This window comes from Arvicanthis niloticus, chromosome 13 (genome assembly GCF_011762505.2).
Source record: "Arvicanthis niloticus isolate mArvNil1 chromosome 13, mArvNil1.pat.X, whole genome shotgun sequence".
Lineage (NCBI taxonomy): Eukaryota > Metazoa > Chordata > Mammalia > Rodentia > Muridae > Arvicanthis > Arvicanthis niloticus.
The window spans coordinates 47,086,573-47,103,733 of NC_047670.1; the positions used below are offsets into that span (position 1 = coordinate 47,086,573).

Consider the following 17,161-nt stretch of genomic DNA (forward strand, 5'->3'; position numbering starts at 1 on the left):
TACTGTGACTTCATCAAAAGGCTACTGGAGTTCAGCCTGTCACCAGAGGGACTTACATACAATGACAAAATAAAGGAGAAAAATATTACTGACCAACTGATAATCCTGTTCACATACATTTTAATGCACTGATATGAGAAAGGAAACTTTTCCATAAAATTGGAATTTTACTGTTTTAATTCAGCCAATCATTATGTGAGTGCACATAAAACTATAAACAGAATGAGCCCTTCAAACATAAGCCATCCCTAGAGACCTCTACAAGGGGTGCTCTGGGACAGATTTGCTATGCACGCTATATAAAGTTCAGTATTCCATGTTTTATTTGATGGTATCAGTGTGTCTTGAGCTAAACTTTAAATAGATTCAGTGATTTTTTTATCTGAGATTTTCAAATTCATTGTAAAAATCCAGCTGGTCAACAGAAAACAAATATAGCCCCAATTCCTTCTTGGCAGCATGAAGGAAGCTTAATCTGCTCTGTGAATACAGCTGATGGTGTTGCCTGGACCATTTGTGGAAAGTGATCTGAATATCTGGGAGAAAAATATAGTCTCTGAACCTGCAATAATACACATTGCCATTGTATTATTTTCCAACTGTGTGTCCATCTGCAATGGACTCTCCGAGCCTCTCATCTTCTCTCATAAAATGAGAAAAATGATATGCTCTATATCACATTTCGTGAGGGACAGGTGAGATGTGTCAAATGAAAGGTCAGAGACTAGTCCGTAACTGTGACTCAGTGACAGCACCCTTTTTTTGTACAACTCTGTGTCTACCACAGATATAAAAAAGCAAGTTCATTAAGAGTCTAAACATAAACTGGGAAGCCATCTCATTTAATACAGTGTCCATCACACAATCAGGGGCTCAGAATTCAGATTCCCAAAACCCAAATAAGAAGTCAAGCATGTTAGCGTATGTCTCTTCACTTCAACCTTCTGGGTGGAGGACATGGAGATATGTGGATTCCTGGATCCCATTGGCCATCCAGACTAGCTAATTAATTAGATTCAGGTTCAGTCAGAAACTGTATCTCAAAAACACAGATAGCTATGAAGGGCAAGGGGAACACTCAATGTCAACCTCAGCTTCTACATGCATGTGTAAACACACATGTACATGCACACTCATATGTACTATACACACATACATACAAATACACACATATACACACAAAAATATCTAGATATAAGGCTAGGTGTGGTGGTATGTACCTTAAGCCCAGCATTTAGAGACAAATGCAGAAGTTAATCCTTTCCTATGAACGCTCATGCACAGTTTGTGACTTCAACAACAATCATCAATAACATTGGTTTTGTTACACCCAACCCAGATCCCACAACTCACAGACTCTTGAGCATGGTTCCTAATGAAATAGCATATTACTTCTCTGAAATATTCAGCATAATATTTCATTATCCTGCAGGTAACCTACATCACCCTCCATATCAGAACTTCAGAACCTTTCAATATTCAATATGTTCCTTCAATATAAACAATACCTCCAGAAGTTGCCAGACCAATTTTCATTATCATTTGCTTTCTTCAGGATCTCACCAAAACTCAATTTGAAAATAAACACTAAAACATCAGTGAGGATATGAAGGAGATTCTCTGACATCTCTGGGTAAATGAATAAAATGTATGAAACATAGCTTGCCAAGCACACCCTTAATGTACCATCTTGGTATACCATATAATATACTCTTAATATACAATCGTATCCCGTGGAACTTATCTAAACTAGATGAACCCCTGTGTCCATTTCAAAAAGTAGAAAGTATACACACATATTTATGAAATCTTTATTCATAAACACCCAAACTTAGAAGTGATCAATATGTAAATGAACAAGTAAACAGATTGTGGCACTTCCAGAAGACAAAATATTAGTCAGCACTAAAAAGAAATGGGTTGTCACATCTTGAAAAGGCACATAAGAGTCTTAAATGTATATTACTAAGGAAAATAAGCAATCTGAAAATTGAGTGATTTCAACTATAAGACACCCTAGAAAAGGGAAAACTATGAAAAAAACAGAAAAGGGCACTGATTCTGAGAGATTTCGGGCACAAGATCACACACTGGAAAATACAACTCATACTCAAACCAACAAAACATTCATCAAGATTGAATCTCAATATAAACTACAGAACGGGTGGTACTGGCACATTTGCGTAAGTGCATCAATTGAAAAGAAAGTACCTCTGTGAAGTCGAACAGTGATACTTCTAGCACCCACTTACTATATGATACTGTGATCCAGCTAAACCCAGTCTTGTAGGACCCCAGAAGAAAGTGATGAATTCAACCCTTCGATGGGTGAGGAGAGGCTTATCAGATGAGATGGAGATTGAGATGAATCTGGACCAGTGATGAAAGGGTAGTGTGTGTGTGTGTGTGTGTGTGTGTGTGTGTGTGTGTGTGTGTTTTAGAGGGATGGGAGATAGAAAATACCATTGTGACAAAAGTGTAAATGAATGCCCTAGTCTCTTTTGGGGGACATGTCATCTTTTCTTTCTTGAAAGCCAAACTCAGGACTCGGAATATCTTCAAAGAAAACTTCTAGGCCTGGGCACATTCCTCAATTCTGCAATGCCTGTCTCCGATCACATCCCATTGCTACAACTTAGCCTCCACTTTAACTTCATATGGGACACATCTTAAAATAGCATACTGATTTTATTTAAGTCTAGGTGTACATAATATATTTCATTGACATCCCAGAAGTTCCAATATATACATTAGTCACTGGATTTTGAATTAAAGCATCCAGGGAAATGTTGAACTAAACCATATAAACAGAAAGGAAAGGGCAGACTAGGGATTCCAGTGAATGTTTTTCCTCATTTTTGGTTCAGTAGTTAATAACATATTAAAAAATAAATAGCTAAAAATTTGTCTTCTTACCTGAATAAGTAAGGAAAATCTGATTTGCCCTGGATTTATTGCCATCTTTATTATTAATCCTAATAACTATCTCTCAATATAGCCAGGTTTACAGCCAAAAGATGTTGGCAACAGACCTGGCATTAATAACTACCTAGATCCCCTAAAGAAGTCACCTCCCCTAAGTCACACAGAGGTTTAATCACTTCCTCCAAATTCTCAGATGAGTGGTAAAGAGCCCTTGGTAAACCAGGGGGCAAGGTTTAGTTTGTGTGATTTATAAGCCATTTTAAAGAAATACCAGTAATTCACTTTAAAACACACTTCACAAGAGTCTTATGCAGAGTGATAGGAAAAGAACATGTTTGTAGGCATCAAACTACTGTGAAGATCAGCTTCTGGCTTTCATTCAGGTTTGCGGTGCAGCTAAGAGCAGGTTCTGGCTATCTCTGTGTCTCTTCTCCTCACCTGTCATTGTGGCTGACAATAGCTTTGACATACACAGCAACAAAGAACATGGCCCAAGAGAGAAACTTCTTTAACCCTGGCACACAGAGGGGCTTAGAAAGAACTTGCCTTCTCCTTCCCCCTCTTCAGTGCTGCTTGATAACTCAAGGCTAAAATGTCCATTAAGGACGATTTTATGGTCGCTCTTTACTTTCAATATTCGTGTAATTTAAAAAGCAAGAGGAAACAAACAAACAAAAAAAGCAAAGGGACCTTATTGTGTAATTCAGAAGCAATTCTATAAATAACCATCCTATTCCTCCCAAAGGCCAACAAAAGCCTGCATGCTGAAATGCCACATTTGACGGATTCTACGCTAGCCCCAGGATTTCAAAGATAATCTTATCTTTATATATTTCCTTTAAGCAAACAGAGAAGGTAATTTATTCTTCAGTGTGATTTATGCTCTTATTTAAAATCAACAAGGTTTTGTAAGAGCTTCCATCTCATCTGCCAGCAGTATCACCTCAGCTCTGATGATGCGTGCCCCAGAAACCCATTTCCAGATAGCTTATATCCAATCTTTCAAATAGAAAATACTTTCATATTTAATTTCATCAATGTCAGAAGTGAATTCTGAAATGAATTTCAGAAATGAAATGAATTTCAGAAGGCTCTCTTCTGCTTTATTTTAGCCAAGTCTATAGAGAGTATAGCTTAGTTTTTTGCTTGGAGATTCACTGCTTTGCTTCTGAGTATGCCCTTGCTTAGGGCTGTCATACATGGTATCCTAGAGATCCCAAAGACACAATCATCTTCTAAGTGTGCCATGCAGAAGGTCCAAGGTGCTACCTAACAAACACTGTTACCCCATGGTCTATCCCATGAGCTATGCCATTTAAGTAAAAGTCTAACTCCAGCACCTTGGTTTTGGCTCCAGGGTCTGGAGGGATAGCTCTGTGGCCCAGAGTACATGCTACTTTTGCAGAGGACTCGGCTTCAGTTCATAGCATCCACATAGCACCTCCAAACTATTTGTAACTCCAGTGTGAGGAACTACAACACTATTTTCTGGTCTTCAGGAGCACTGTATACACATAATCCATTTACATATCTGGAGGCAAGCAATAACACATGTAAAATGAAGATAAATAAATCATTTTATAAAGTAAAATGTTGCCTCTGTCTTATTATTGATAGTGTTCAGGCCACTCTTCAATCAGAGCAAACATCAACTAATCTCCCCTCCCCATGCACCATGAATTATAATAAAATTTGTTCAGTTTTATTTGTGTTATCTTGTTGCTAAAAACAGTCCCACATGAGATGAAAATTATTGCTGCTTCGGGGGTTTAGAAATAGTTAATGCAAGTTAAATAATACATTTGATGTGCTGGATAACCAAAGGAGAGCTGAGATTCTAACCAGGACCCTCAGAAGAATGTTGCTGAATCTATACATGGGGGGCATGTATAGGGCCAAAAAAGAAAAAAAAAAAAAAAACAGCTAAAAAGGACATCTAATGACTTGAGAGATGAATCAGAAAAAGTTGGCCTGGAGTAGCTGTGGAATCCCAGAAGGGCAAAATTCAACAAATATGCTCAGAGAAGAGGCTACACCCACAGATTAACTGATAATGTAATGGCTGCTATGTAGCCAAGATTGTCACCAAGCAGGGTAGAGGAGAAGCTTCCTGTTCTGGGAAGGTGGACTTCAGCAACAGGACTTGAGAGGCACCTACAATAATGGTAAGACTTGACCACTCCCTTCCCAGTCTCTGGTCTACTCTCAGGTTTTTCTTTATAGTTCTGTTGTGTTCAGTTGCCTTAGAATCTTTTAATGCCTTTTTTTGAGATTATAGTTTAATTATAAAATTTCTTCTTTCCCTTTTCCCTCCCTTCAAATCCTTCCATATATTCCTCCCTCTTCCTCTTAAAGTTTTTTTAAAAGGTGTCATCGCATGGACATAACTACAGACATACATATACATATTCATAAATATAACCTGTTCAGTTCATATGCTACCTGTATGTGTGTTTTAGGGCTGGCTGACTGGCAATGAGCAATATATTGCTGTGTTCTTTCCCAAACAGTAAGTTTTGACATAGAGTCAAACACATGAGGATGTTTTAATGTAAGTGTTGAATTCTTTCATTTATTAGTGTCTCCAACTATTTTTTCAGCAAATGGCAATATTTCATTCTTATTTGCATTCATGTTTTTGAGAGACAAGCAGTGAACAGTGCAGCTAGAATGGAAAAGAAAGATATGGCAATATGACCTGGCTTGCAGGCACTCCAAACGTTAGGAGAACCTTTGTGCAGCAACATGTATTTCTATGTCTTTTTCAAAGGATCCTCTAAGGATCTAGTTTGCATCAAAAGCAGGCTGTATGAGTTAGAATTGAAATAGCTTATCATGTGGAGTTGGTAGGGGATTTCTCTACTGTGTACCACTCACAAAGTTCTTGCGTCAGTTCATAACAAACAGAACATAGTTACCATGTTCTTCTGAGAACTGTTTCTGGCTGATAATAACATCTCCTAGAAATATTTGAGAAGAAATGTGGCCAAAGACAGTCCAAAAGATCATCACACAATTCCAGACTCTTGTGTTACGGACCAGGTAGGGTCCAGAGTCTTCTGAACAATCTGGTTGTGACCAGAGCTGCTATAACAACATCTCTGTCACATCCCTCTCCTCTCCTCCTCTCCTCTCCTCCTCTCCTCTCCTCTCCTCCTCTCCTCTCCTCCTCTCCTCTCCTCCTCTCCTCTCCTCCTCTCCTCTCCTCCTCTCCTCTCCTCCTCTCCTCTCCTCTCCTCCTCTCCTCTCCTCTCCTCTCCTCTCCTCTCCTCTCCTCTCCTCTCCCCTCCTCCCTCCCCTCCTCTCCCCTCCTCCCTCCCCTCCCCTCCCCTCCTCCCCTCCCCTCCCCTCCCCTCCCCTCCTCCCCCCTTCCCTCCCCTCCCCTCTCCTCTCTTCTCCTCTCCTCTCTCTTCCCCTTTTCTTTCCTCTCTAATTCTCTTCTTTCTTTTTCTTCCTCTCTAATTTCCTGACCTTTTTTAACAAAGAGAAAACTTCAGTCACTGACTCTCAGGAACCCTATTTCTGGCTATGTATTTCAGGAACCTGACCAAAGATACAGATTAGCAAGATCCTTCCACAGAAACCAAGGAGCTGCCTAGGGTCCCTGGGCTAGTAAGTATCAGAACTAAGGTGACCACTCCAGCTATGTTATCCAGGACTGAGTAAACTTCCCAGTATTACCATTTACAAACTGTACAATCCTAGGAAAGATGGAGTAAATTGATAACTCTAGTTGGAACAAGTATATAACCCAAAACATGCTTTCCTTCAAAGACTGTTTTGTTGTTGTTAATATAACTCTGTGCAATGTACACTCAGAAAACATGCTGTGCTGGCACCAAGAATGCACATGCCTGGATATTCACAGTTCCAATGAAGCCCTCATCCCTGTGGTAGAAAATATATCCTTCACTGGAAACTAACTGTAAGAGAATCGTGGACACTGTGATGACTCTGGTAAGGTTTAATAGGAATTTTTCATTTAATTTTTTTCAAGAAAAGTGACTGTATATTTTATTACATGTTCAAAGGATCCTTGACATTATTAGGATTAAGAATCACTATCCAGGAGGACATGGCTCTTATCTTTGCATTAAGCAGTACAGGGTGGCTGAACTGGGGCTCTGTAATTACTGATCTCAATAGGAAACAACTCACAAGAAATGCTAAAATACCTGTCCCTGGGCAAAGTGGATAGCAGTCATCTACCATATGGCTCAGTCCACCCTATTCTAAGTCATGGGGATTAGTTTCTCTTCTATTAAATTGCAACTTGAAAGACTTTTGCCCAAGTTGGCAGAAAACACAGGCAGGGATAGCTGCCTCAGAAGAAGGAGCCACCATATCTTAGACCAGGCTTCAGTGTGCCTTTTACCCAAATGCCCACCTTTTGACCAGGCTGGCCTAAGCTGCACTCTAGCAGAGCTGTAGTTACTAAAAATAAAAAAGGCAGCGTTTTATTATTGGAAATTTCTGGTATTAATTCCTTATATTTTTATATTTATTTCATGTTTTTTTTGAGTGATGCAACTATAAACACAGCAAAGTCCAGGCACCTTTATTCTTGTCATCTTGTAAGAGAGAGTCATTAAGAAAATAATTTAATACATCTGTAATACAATTTCAGAGGAGAACACAACCACAAACACTATAAAGTAAGTCCTGTGTCTAGAAATGTGGAGAAGCTTTCAGAGAGAGCTCTGTGAAGAAAGGACCTAGATGAGGAAAGAAATGAGCTACAGGGACCATAGAGACAGTGTGACTCTGCCAGTGGTTTAATCATGATGTGCAAAGTCTCTAAGACAAGGAAAATTTATTTTTGATTTTCATTCTGTATGGGAAGAGACAGAGACCTATAGAAGAGTGTTGTTTTTAAAAATAATTACAAACTTTATTATCATATATTAATTTTAGAAATTCATGAGTTTATTACTTTTCATAAATGCATGTAATATACTTTGATAACACAATACCTCCACATTACTCTCTTGTCCCCCACCTCCACTCTCTTTCCACTCTTGGTTCTCTCATTTCTTCCCAAATAATGCCAATGTTTGAATTATGGAATTATATGCACCTTAGAAATTCATCAGTGGAAATTCATTTAATACCTGTTACAGCATTTTAAAATTTCATATTGTGCATTGTACAATGCACTGGTCACCTCCCTCTTTCCCTTCCTACATCCCTCCACCTCCCAGCCTCCCCCAAATATTTTTCATCTTTCATCATACCTCTTTTTTATAACTCACTAAGTCCAATTACTGATATTCAGAAGTACATATGTGTGGGGGAGTCATTCAGTGGAAAATAAGCAACTTACCCATGGCCACCTCTCCCAAAGAAAAATATCTGTCCCACCCTCAAGGCATGTCAACTGTCATTAACTCCTCAGCTAGGATTGGGTCACTGGGAGCTCCTTTCTCACTCTACATACGTCTCTTTATTGACTTTCTTAGGTTGATCACTTCTATACCTGTTCTCTCAATTAATGTCTGCCCATGGCTTCTTAATGTACCTATTCATCCAAGAACTTTTTTTCTGAGTTTTCTAATATAGCTCTACTTACCTAAAATATACACAGACACCCTCAGAGACTTTAAATTACTTTTTCAAACAGAATTAATGACTTCCCCCTTAAAACCTTCCATTGCAGCCTTATGTCTTCCAACCAAAGTCAACAACAAGACCCATGTGCCAGGACAAGGCAGTCATCCTTGTCTTCTCTCCCACCTGGTGCACTGAGTCTTCCAGCACAGTCCTCAGAGTCCAATGACTTAGCACATCTCCAGTTCCTTCTACTGCTTCCATTCCCACTGCCTTCCTGAGGCAGTGCATCTTCACTTCCATGTACCCTGCAGTTCCCACTCCAGCGACTGTCTCCGGCCTCCATACCTCCTGTCTCCTCTCAGTGTTCTCCCTATACTTCAGGCAGAATGGAAAGCCTCAAATAATCTGTAGTTAGCTGTATTTCTGTAAAATTTGCCCACAATTCACATTCACATCAGACAAAACTGAATTCCTCTGTAAAGTGCTCATGACCCTGTTTGGTTCTGTGCTTAACCATCCTACCCTTTGATTTTTTCAATCCTTACTTACCTCAAGCCTACCAGAGGTACTTCACACCCTTACACCACTTACATTCCTCAGGGTGCCTTGCCTTATGCAACTTCTGGTTGCCAGATTGATTTTATCTTTTATCTGAAACACCTCACACCTCCATAGTCCATGTTTGTCTATATAACATCTACCTGCCATCCCTGTCCCTTTTAGATACCTTTCCTTCCAAGAAGACTCCTGCAGCACCTAGTCGAACCTGGATATCCTTTAAATCTCCTGTCATAGTGCATCCTGCCAAGAACCCCTACCATGACTGACCACAGTGATTTCTCCACTCTGTTTCTCTTCATAATCTGTACATTTCTTAAGGAGAGAAACATTACATTCAGTCCCCTAAGCTTTTAGAATAGAATAAGGGTCATAAAGTATACTCAGGAAATGGATGCGGACCAGATGAGCCGTGGTGGTAAGGGACATAGTTAATTTGTTTCAGAGTCAACACTAGATTATCTGCTTTAGACTGTCTTAGATGTTTAGATAGTTATATGTGTGCTGTTTGTGTGTTTTGTGTATGTAAATGTGTGTGTATGACTCTCTGTGTCTGTGTTGTGTGTGTGTGTGTGTGTGTGTGTGTGTGTGTGTGTGTGTGTGTGTGTGTGTGTGTGTGTGTTTTACAGATAGTCAAAGCCAGGGCTTTCTGCAAGAGAGGGAAACATGTGTTAACTGAACTGTGATGTTGATGCTCTTATCCATTTTTCCATACCGGGCTTCTCATAGAAGATGATCCCATATCCTAAACCGGTTAAAATGTTCTAGCCCAAGAAGAATAAATATCTAGACACAAAAATATTCAAACACTCAAGTCAAAGCTGAAGCCAAGGGGATATGTCATGCCAGAGAAGGCCTGACACCTTTTCTTGAGACATTACCAGGAGGCACACTTGATTGTAAGCGGTAGAAAAGTCTGAAGAGGGCAGAGTCAGAACCATCTTTGCCATTTCAGCTGTGTCTCATGTCCAGACAGAAATTTCCTGCTGGGAGCTGTGGTCCAGAAAAATGCTTCCTCAGAGAGAAACACACGGCTCTGCCTCTGGAACAGTCATGTGCTCAATGTTCACTCATGCCTCAGGATAGTCACACCCCTTCTCTCTGGTATCCTTACCAATCCCCCATAGCTGCAGACCATGAGCTTGGAGACTGTGATATGACTTCAACATTTGCCTTAGTAAAACAAAATTAGAAAGAGAGTTCTCAGGGGAAAATAAACAACCTCCCTGCATCCTGAAGCCAAACAAAGAAAACTATAAGCTTTATTAAAATGTAAGGTAAGACATCAAAGACTGGCATGAAAAAAATGTCTAAAATACAATAAGAGTTGACACCAAGCAGCCAGACCTCCCAGTGAATGACAAGCCAGGACTCTTCCAACAGGATTAATTTAGGTTTCCATGTCTCAGTAAATGTCTTATGAAGCATTTAGCCTGGGTGGTCTTAGGGTCCAACTGCCAGGACATTCATAGTACATCAGAGGAATATAACATGTAATAAATAATAATTGAATTTATTATTGAGAATATCATTCTTGGTCTTCTGAATCATTCTAAATGTTGGGCTCATGCCTTCCCTAGGGTCCAGCAGTCTTGTATTCATACATACATTTATTCACTCAACAACCATGTATTCAACTCTCATCAAGAGGACCTGTTATATTTCTGGGAGTCCCCAGAAGCCAACATTATATTCATTTATTAACCCATTTATTTAATATACATACACTGAGTACATGTCACTTGAGAAAATTTGTTCCACCAATGAAAGTCCTACCATGAATGTTTTGAAGTACTGCACAGAAAGGTCTAGCAAAGAAGAGACCTGGTTCAGAAGTAGGTGACAAATGGCAGACTAATTTTCTCATTAAGGAGACACTGGTGCTGTAACCAGAATAGGTTTCCGGCAACCATTTGCTTATGAAAGAAAGGAGGATCCCAGGAAGTTGCAGCTTCATGGACTGATGAATATGAGCAAAAAGGCCCAAGGTTAAAAGTGACTATTATGACAGGGAAGGATAGTAATTTAGGATATGATGAGAGGCTGACTCAGGGTGGGGATAGGGCTAAGGTTCAGAGAACAGGTTTCAGCTTTCAATCTGAGTTACAAAAGCACAGAAGGGCTTTGGTTTATCAAATCTGATTTTAATTTTTTTAGCCATCTAGCCAGATACAAACCAGAGGATCACCAGGCAGGTCAGCATGTTAGCTTCGAGGCTGATAGATTAGTTCAGGTTACGAGTGAAGGGACCAGGCACAGAGTGATTATAGTGGGTCTGAAAAAGTAGCCAGAATGACAACTATGCCTTTCCCTCCTTTTCCCTTAGTGTTCCCCAGACCCTACAGTGCTCCACCCAGACATTCATCTGAGAGATGAGGCCATATGTTCACTTCTCTTGCACCATTACCATACTACAAGCTACCTCCTGTTCTCAGCATCCCAAGCCCCACTACCTGACAGCAAGCAACGCTCACCTGCAAGCTTACCTATCAGGCCATCCTATGTTTCATCTGACCTAGCTTTTCTAATCTACCCTCCACTTTGCAACTGAAGAGATAGATGAGAGTGTTCTGCACAACCACTGATCTTTCCATAGTTTCCCACAACCTTCAGTAGAAAGGGAGCACTTTAGAGGCTGGTTCATGGATGCTCTGTGATGTCCCCTCTTCATGTCTTACCAACATCAGTTGACATTTGCCCAGGACTTTATACCTCAGCCCTGCCTTATACTCCCTTCATAGCATTTCTTCCATTTTTGTATCCCTCCCTACACTCATTTGCCTCCCCTCCATTCTCCATATTCAAATTCTTTCCTACCTAAGGTTAGACCTCCTCTGCTATTCCAACCTTGATAGCCTATCCCAGGAAATGGTTAGAAGGCCTTTCCCTGGATTCATATAACCTTAAGCATTACTTGTTGCACTCTTCTTAGTTTCTGCATCTGATACTACTAAAATATTTAGTTTACTTAAAAAGTCCTTTCACAGTTCATAGTGGAACCTCAGCATCTGACATGGGGAAGAAGAGAAAACAAGGAAGTTTCCATGATGTCTTCACACTAAATTATCAGGATCTTACTTTATCTACACCATAGGTAGAGGGCTACAGAGCACTGGTTCATAATGTCAGTTTCTTTTGTGACGTGAGGGCCATCCTCTATGACAACTTCAGAGATGTCTCTGCAGCCATCTAAAAATGATACATGTTTAGCAGAAGCATTCAACATTGCTGAGCTCCCAGCATGTTCCAGGAAACCCAAAAACATTAGCAATGTCATGAATTCCCAGTAATTCTCTCGAATAATATTTGAATTCACATATACACCTGCCAGTTAGTTAAATAAAGAACTTCTTGTTGTCTGGGCAGTGTAGCAAAACATTTTACCTGGATGGGAGGTGGGATAAGTTATACAACTAGTCCCAAATGCCAAAAATCATGTTCAATACCCTTGCTTCACAAGGAAAAAAAAAGTTCTGCCTTTTTCTTTGGAAGTGGTGGCATCAGAAATTGAAGTGTATAATTCAAACACATTGTGAGGTTTGAAGAAAAGGATGGATGTAAGACCAAAGATGGAAGACCAGAGATATAACCTCAGTCGAGAGCATAGGTTAGTATATTTGAGGATTGAAAGACAGTTAAGCAGGGATATCAAAATCCTCCAGGTAGTTTACAGATTATGAAACCAAGATCTGGAAATGAGGGACAAGTCAACAGTCCTATAAGCCAAGTGATGTCAGAGACAGAACCCATTTCTGAAACAGAACCACAGCCAATTGTAAATCCCCCTTAGACTCTCACATCTAAACAAAGGTATTCTCTCTCCCTCCTCTCTCTCTCTCTCTCTCTCTCTCTCTCTCTCTCTCTCTCTCTCTCTCTCTCTCTTTCTCTCCCTCCTTACCTCCCTCCCTCCTTCTCATCCTCACTTTTCTTTCTCTCTTTTTCCCTTTCCTCCCTTCCCTCCCTCCCTCACAAATCATAATGTCTCTTTTGTAGATGAAATACAGCAATGAAATGGATTTAGGGCATTTAAAATAATTCTGAAACCTTCTATAATTGTCAACTATACTTTTCATTGGGAAGTCACATGTTTTATTGTTTGTTTTGTTTTTCACTTTTTTTTTTTTCTTTAGATCTTCTGAGGTTACCTTCTAGGAAGGCAACCATCTTTATGATACCTTACAGAGAAGGCAAGTGGCCAAGGGAATACAATGATTTACTGAAGGTCACAGTAAGCTAACAAGAAGAGGAGACAGGACTTTGGCCTTCATTCATCTCATGTGATAATGTGCAATTAAGCCCAGGGATGTTGCTCATTTTCTAGAAGAGAAATGAGAGAGAGAGAGAGAGAGAGAGAGAGAGAGGGGGGGTTTCATGTGCTTTTGCTGGGTACTTTATAGACCATGGGAAGGTTTTTTTTTTATTACAGTTTTTACTTTTTGCTTTTGCATAGCTACTACTTTACTCCAAGTGTTCAGCATCCACTGTGAGATTGACTCCAACAACAGTATGCTACAAATGAGGAAACTGAGGCAAAGAAGAGTCTACTACTCTAGTTTTCATAGAACCTGGGTTGGATTATAGGCTTCCTAAAGCCAGGTTTCCTATTATAGGAAAGCTGAGTAAAAAGGGAGAAATGGAAAGAGGAGAAATACATCCCAAGTCCAAAATATTCAGCAAACATTATATGAAAGCCATTTAGGCTCAGATCCTAACAATCCTAAAGTGTCCCTTGTGAAGAAATGAACATATTGAGACCATGTTTGTGCTTGCTGCACTGAGACAGAAAAACACCAGGTACAGGCTTTCTGATGCTTCTTTCAGGACAGGTGGCCAAACTGATGGCCCATTCTCTCAGTATCATTTGGCATAGCTTGTGGGATCACAAGGTAGGCAGGGTAGGAGAGGCCCCTGCCCTCATGGAGCATAGAGTCTAGAGAGAAGAGATATGTGTAACAAGCAATGACACAGCACAGTCTGTCAGTCACACCAGGTACAGAGTGCCAAGGGAGCACAGGAGAGGATCAGAGAAGGCTCCAGATATGATGGAGCTTTTGAACTGGGCCACAAAAAAAAGAAGAAAGTGAGAAACAGTTACTTTCTGCAGAGACACCAGCATGGGCAAAAGTAGAAGCACAAAAGAGCAGAGCACAGGCCTGGTTCATTTCAGAGATTGCAGTTCCCTCAGCAGTGAGATCAAGCTGTACGTATTTGGTCAGGTTCATCTAATAAATCTGGCATTATGGAGCAGAGTGGGATTGAGGCAATTGCAGCTTGCAAAGACTCCACGATGTATGCAACACTTAAAGACACCCTCGCTTTGTGCAAATATCTCTTCACACTATCAGATATTTGGTCCCACTCTGTGTTACACAGAACAAACACTGTTTGGAAAGAGAGGAGCACTGCCTTCCATGGCAAAGCTAGCTTGTGACCTTCAGCAGCCATAAACAAGGAGGACACACAGTGTTTCCCTCAATAAAGCCTTCTTTATATTGCCCAGGTATCTCTGGAACAAGACAATATCCCAGCCGTGACTCACTGACTAAGAGTTCCACTCTTTCCATAGGCGATTCCCGTGTAATGCCTTGCTAATCTGAGGAGTTTTTTTTTCCTTTAGAAAATGATGACTTTCTTAAAATCATATTAGTCATACATAAGGCTTTAAAATCCTGCCCCATTTGTATCCTCTGCCATTACATTTTATTGTTATAAGGGCCTAGCAAACTCTAAGGGTTGCTAGCATCACATTCTGAGGATGTAAAAAATATCCCAACAAGACAGGAACAATTCAAGGTCATACAACAGGTACGATGAAAGCAGAGTTCAGACCTGTTTGTTTCTGACTTGAGAATCTTGCCCTCTTTCCTCTACACTACAATGTAGCATCTCCCTATAATATATTGACCTCATTGTAGTATAAAACCCAAGATGAAATACTGGCTAGATCACATCCTCTTGGGTAACATAACTACATCATAAATTAAAAGCCCAATTAAAGAACATACCCTTTTAACTGGGACTTACCACAGTCCCCTGAGGCTAAGATATAAAAGGAGAACCTTTTCACAGTCAGTGGCTAGCCATCCTGGAAATTCTTCAGAAATTTGCTAAACTCTATGAAGAGCTTTTGAATAAAAATTACTCAGCTAACACACCTCCCTCCCCTCGTGTCTTCTGGTGTTCTTCTCCCAGAAGAACTGGGTTAAATCGTGTGCCAAACTCCAGCCCTCACTATAGCCCAAAGCTGCAGGTAACAGTCCATCATACATCAGGTGCATCCAGGGTTTAAAGCAAACTTAACATTAACAGCATTGGAGCCCAGTGGAAAACATTGCCCTCCTAGTTTATCTGAGGGATTGAAGTGGAGTTCTCCTCTCCAGCTGTCTGAAAGTAGGATAGTTCTTCAGTAGCCAAGGGCCAGACAGAGGGTGTCTCTAACACCACCCAGTGTTTGTTTTGCTGGCATCAGGGAGGGAGAAAAAAGTAGGTGAAGAGAAGGGGGGGGGTGTTCTCATCTCCATTCTGGTTAAAATTTTATTTCTGTTAACATCCAATCCCCCAATGACCAAAACATCTTATCTGTAGAACAGTAAACTCCAGGCATACCCCAAACCTTAAGAGTTACTGCTACCTTGTCTAAACATTCCCTGCATTGGTTGTGTTAAAAGCTTGCTGTACATATAAAGAGCTACTTGTGTTATAGTCCCTTTCCTGCAAATAGCTTAACTACAGTGCTCTCCACCCCCAAAAGAGAAGGTCTCCGAGTCAGCTTGCCCCCACGTAGAACAGAGACCATAGCCCCTCCACCTTTACGAGGTCTTCTTTTGAGCCTGCCCTGGGTTCAGTGGCTCAGAGGACCTGAACAGGTCTGAATAAACCCCTTAGGACCACCACTTTCACACAGTCACATTTAATTGTCCTTCTTTTCTCTCAAGACTTGCCCACATGTGGGACAAAATCAGAGGACAGGGGTATCTGGGGGGAAAAAAACAAAGATTAAAAAAATCGCGGAAGAATCCCTACTCAGTAATAGAAAGCCATCCAACTGGCAACCACGCTTCCAGAAACGTCACTGCCACAGAAAGAGTTTTACAGCTGGTGACCCCCACAGCGTTCTCACCTACCTGTCTCCCACTGCAGGGCTCTCTCTCTCTCACGTCCTAGGGCCCTGTTCCAGCTCTGGTCCCGCTCTCTTCTGGTCTCCTTTTCCAGCAGCCAACACCGGCAGCGACTGTGGGCGGACCAAGGAATCAGCTGCACCTGCGAGCTCTGTCTCAGGTCTCTACTGAGAGGCTGCCTGGAGGAGGAGCAAGCGGATGCTGCCCTCACCGCCGCCGCCGCTGCCACTGCCGCCGTGGTGCTGATGCGGTTGCTATGGTTATGGAACTCCGCAGCTGCCCCCTCTTGGTGCAACAGCTGCCCGGCCACCGCGGCCTCCTGGCAGCCCCAGCTAAGGTGCCCGAGGCAAGGTTGTGAATGTGGTTAAGGGAATTCTTCCCCCGCCTAGGAGAAGACTGGGAGTCTGTACTTGAGCCGTGGCTGGGTCTCACCTCTAGCGCCCTTGCTCTCCTTCCCACGCCTCAACCTAAGGCCAGACTCCAGCAACACACAGAGCGCGCTCAAGGCCTAGAGAGCCCTCCCTGCCGCTCAGTTCTGCTCCTGCAGCCTCTGCGCACCGCGGTAGGCTGCGCGACTAGCTGGGAGGCGCCGCTCGCGTCCCCCACCTCTGTCCGACAGAAGAACCCAGGCGCGCCAGGCTGCCCTGTGGCCAAACCCCGCCCGTTCGCAGGCTCTCCTGCCAGCCCGCCCAGCCTGTGGAGGGCGCAAGATGCTGGGCCAAAGAAGTCTGTCCTCAACCAGCCTAAGCTGGCCAGGAGCATGCTCAGTCTCCACGCGCGGATTGTCCTCCAGAGCCAAGAGAGTGATGCAGTTAGAAGGAAAGGTTTCTTTCAGACCCCAGGGAAGAGAGGTAATAAACTTGGGAGAAGTAAGGGATGCAACAAGTACACACCTAAATCAACCAATCAATAAATCAATCAATCGTCTAAAAGCGGGAAGTGACCCATACCAACTCTACTAAATATGCAATGGTTATTAGGCAATAACTCATTCATCATTTGCAGATGTT

The 17,161-nt window shown here is 41.6% G+C and overlaps 1 protein-coding gene across 1 annotated transcript in view; it reads right to left on the reverse strand.

Moving 5' to 3' along the window:
- Fam135b (family with sequence similarity 135 member B) overlaps positions 1–16,820 on the reverse strand; it is a 266,848-nt gene extending 250,028 nt beyond the window's left edge. Inside the window, exon 1 of the mRNA XM_034517362.2 lies at positions 16,158–16,820. The gene's annotated coding sequence lies outside the window, so the exon portion shown is untranslated. The remainder of the gene's footprint in view (positions 1–16,157) is intronic.
- Positions 16,821–17,161: the final 341 nt, after the last annotated feature.